The following is a 4,267-nucleotide window of genomic DNA, read 5'->3' on the forward strand; positions in this document are numbered from 1 at the left end:
CATCTAACATTATTCCCAAGTAAAAAACCAAAAACCAAACCAAACTCACTGCCCAAGAGTCAATTCCTACTCATAGCGACCCCCCTTTGAGTTTCTGAGGCAGTAAATCTTTACAGAAGTAGCTTGCCCAGTCTTCCTTCCGTGGATTGGCCGGTGGGTTTGAACCGCCAATCTTCTGGTTAGCAGTCAAATGCCTTAACAAAAACTATTATTAATGTATACAGGTTGCCATGAGTCTGAGCCAACTCAACGGCAACTAAAACACCAGCACATTGGAGAAAGACTGAGCTCTGGTAGCGTAGTACCTAAGGCATTTGACTGCTAACCAGAAGGCTGGCGGTTCAAACCCACCAGCCACTCCTCGGAAGGAAGATTGGGCAATCTGCTTCTGTAGTGATACTGCCTCGGAAACCAAAGGAGGGGTCACTATGAGTCAGATCCAACTTGATGGCAGGGAGTCCTGATTATTATAGACAAAATACTATCCCTTCTAGTCCCACACCCTGCTTTATTTTCTTCATGGCATTGATACTCCCTAACATATTATATAGGAGACTCAGTGGCACAGTAGAGCTTGGCTGCTAATGTGGCAGTTTGGACCCACCAGTGACTCCATGGGATAGAAGATTACAGCCTAGGAAACCTCCTGAGACAGTTCTACTCTGCCCTCTAGGGTCACTATGAATTGGAATTGACAGCACACACCGACAACATCATATTATATGTTTCTTTGTTTATTGTTTCTCTTCCTTCATGGGAATGTCAGCTCCCTGAAGGCAGGGGCTTGGTTTGTTTCCTTCATCTCTGTGTCCTTAGCTCTTTGAACTTGGCTCATAAACACTTGTTGAATGAATTTGCAAATGGTATTTAGTAGCTGAACTCTTGCTAGGGAAGAGCTTTAGTTCTAAGTAAACCCAATGTCCCATCTCTCCAGGTTTGACTTTGTTGAAACCTGAATCCCACTGTTTATTTTTCATTCAGTTTTTACCAGCCCTCTCACTGAGGGAGCTACGTACCATGGCTCTCTTCTCAAACCCCAGAGACCCCATTACATCTCATCTTTGGCCCTGCAGGAACTTAGTGTTCCCAGACTTAGGTCATTCTGTGATTTGGCCCCCACTGATGGTTCTTTCTCCTCCGTGGATCCCAGCAGTGAATCTGGATAAAGTTTGCTGAGTTACATCACTTTCTGAGTTGTTTCCAGGCAGAATAGGGACGGAATGGCCTTGAGGCCTGGCAGGGGTAGGGCAGCTAGATCTTTAACCTTTGGAACATTCCATGCTTCTTGGCTGAGGGAAGTCTTCAGAACTGCAGATCCATGTAGCTCTCGTTAACACTCTCTGAAGCACAGAAGCTGGTCTCAGTACCTGCCTTGTCTGGGAGGAAGACTTTGTATTACCCACAGGAGGCTTAAATTTGAGCTATGCTACCAGGCAAATTCTCTTCCTCATGGGAAGTTCTGTCTTGTGGCTCACAGCTTTCACTGCCATCAAAACAAAGTCAACTAAGAAATAACCCAAATGTCCTTCAACTGATGAATGGATAAACAAAATGTGGTCCATTCATACAATGGACTATTATTCAGCCATAAAAAACATTAACTACTGATGTACACACAAACATACATATAATATGGGGTGAACCTTGAAAACATTATGTTAAATGAAAGAAGCCAGACAGAAAAGACCATGTATTATTCTACTTATATGACGTGTGCAGCATAGACAAGACAAATACACAGAGACGGAATGAGGATTTCTGGTTGCCAGGGGCTTGGGGAGATGGAGCAATAGGGAGTGCTACTAATGGGTACACTGTTTCTTTTGGGATGATGACAACGTACGTTTAGCTGTACCACTTTGTGAATATACTTGAAAAACCACTAAATTATATACTTTAAAAGAGTGAATTTTATGGTATGTGAATTATATCTCAATTTAAAAAAAAAAAAACAATCAACTAATGTATTATTACAAAAGTAAAGGGAACTCATGGTCCAGAGGTCAACTGATGGTTTGGAGCATGGTGTAAATTCTAGTCTGTTCCGAGTGTCAGGACCACAGAATCAGTCCCAAGAATCCAGGCTTATTTGTTTGATGCCTTCCCTTGTCAGTGCAAATGACCCTCTTTCTTGATGAGTGTTAAGAACCAGAGAGTAATGGAGGTTCCAGCCATCCACAAAAGAACGAACACCAGTTCTGACTAAAAAAAAAAAAAAATTGGCTGAGTTAGTGGGACATGGGCTAAACAGTTATGCAAAGCACAAACAGGATGGTGGTGTTTGCTAAGTTCCATGAGAGCAAACAGATGTAAGTTTTATTTCTTTTTTTTAACCTTTAGAGCTCTAATGATTCTGAATGGCCAGAACTTTCAGTGCTCAACAAGTCTTCTTCAAAAACCCATAATCCTAGTCTACCCATGAAAAAAAAATTAGAGAAACCAAATTAAGGGACATTCTACATCAAAATTGCCAAGGTCACGATAAACAAGGAAATTCTAAGAAAGTGTCATAGACCAGAGGAGCTTAAGGAGGTGTAATGACTAAATGCAACGTGGTGTCCTGTATGGGTCCTAGAATACAGGGACATTAGTGGAAAACTAGTGAACTTTGAGTAAAGTGAGGAGTTCAGTCAATATTAATGGATTAATGTTTCTTCTCAGTTGTCACTAAGAATGTTCCACGGTAATATAAGATGTTTAAAATAGGGGAAACTAGATGAAGAGTACACAGGAGCTCTGGTGGTGTACTGGTCAAGGCATTTGGCTGCTAACCAAAAAGCAGGTGGTTGAAACACCCCAGTTGCTCTGTGAAACAAAAATTTACAGCCTTGGCAACCCAGTGGGGGTTGCTAGGAGTCAGAATTGACTTCATGGCAGTGAGTTTGGTTTTGAGTGAGATGAAGGTGTATGGGAACTGTCTGTAATATCTTTGCAAGTTTTCTGTACATCTGAAACTATTCCAAAAGAAAAAAGAAAAAAAAAGGCTCACTCAGGCTGCCCTCTCTGTTCTGACAGTCTTCTCTCTTTCTAGCTCCCAGGGGTCTTTGTTGGAATCACATGAGATAATTCGCGTGGCAACAAAACTCTCTATATTAATGTAAGTTGGCATTATTAATGATCAAAATCCAACCTAACCTCCTGAACCCTACTAAATTCCTCTCCCCACTTTCTGTAACCAGAAGACTGGTGGTTCAAAGCCACCAGCCACTCCTTGGAAGGAAGGTTGGGCAATCTACTTCCGTAGTGATACCACCTCAGAAACCCAAGGAGGGGTCACTATGAGTTGGGTCTGACTCAATGGCACATAACAACAACAACACCTTCTGTAAATAGGCGAGGACTTTTCTCCCTCATTTACCACTCCGTCTACCATTCTCCTATTCCACCTTCTACCATTCCTTCCCTCTGGTTTATGCACTATCAGTAGCCAACACTAGTGACTTAGTGGAAGAATTCTCCCCTTCGGGGTTAGATTTCCGAGTAGTGCACCTCATCGCAGCCACCGCCTGAGTGTCAGTGGAGGCTTGCATGCTACTCTGGTGCTGGACAGTTTCACAGAGCTTCCACACTAAGGCAGACTAGGAGGAGAGGCCTGGCAACCAACTTTGGAAGACCAGCCCGTAAGAACGCTGTGGAGCACCGTGATCCGACCTGCAGCTGGGCGGCGGTCTGGGCAGTGCCCCCTGCCTGTCGTGCCGCCATGAGTCGGACGCTGACCTGATGGCAGCTATCACAAACTCCTGAGGCTGATGTCAGGAGTATACGTGGTGGTGTGATGGTTACAGTGCCTGGCTGCTTGAACGAAAGGTTGGCTGTTTAAACTCACCCGGTGTCCTGAGGGAGGAAGATGTGGCAGTCTGCCTCCGTAAGATCACAGCATTAACAACCCTATGGGGCAGTTCTCCTCTGTCCGGTAGAGTCGCTGTGAGTCAGCAGCGACTCACTGGCAGTTGGTTTTTTGGGTGTTGAATAGAGCTTGGCGAGCGTGAGCTATTATGCTGCCCTGGGTAGGTAAAGAAAGGAAGGGGGTGGGAAACAAGTGGATACAAATGAACAGCCGTGGGTCTGGGTGACCATTAAAAAGTAAGTTTAGTTGGGAAAATGTTCACAAAATAGTATGAAATGAAGCCCACAAAATACAAAATTCTGACGTACAAAGCACATAGAAATAAATATATTTTCAAATGTTCACCATGGGCAAAATGGTTGACATTTGTTATCTCTGGGTAATGGCTTTTTTTTTTGAATTTTTTTTTTTTTTAATTAG

The sequence above is a fragment of the Orycteropus afer genome, unplaced genomic scaffold, assembly GCF_000298275.1.
Source record: "Orycteropus afer afer isolate SDZICR_OR568_19922 unplaced genomic scaffold, OryAfe1.0 scaffold00067, whole genome shotgun sequence".
Classification (NCBI taxonomy): Eukaryota; Metazoa; Chordata; class Mammalia; order Tubulidentata; family Orycteropodidae; genus Orycteropus; species Orycteropus afer.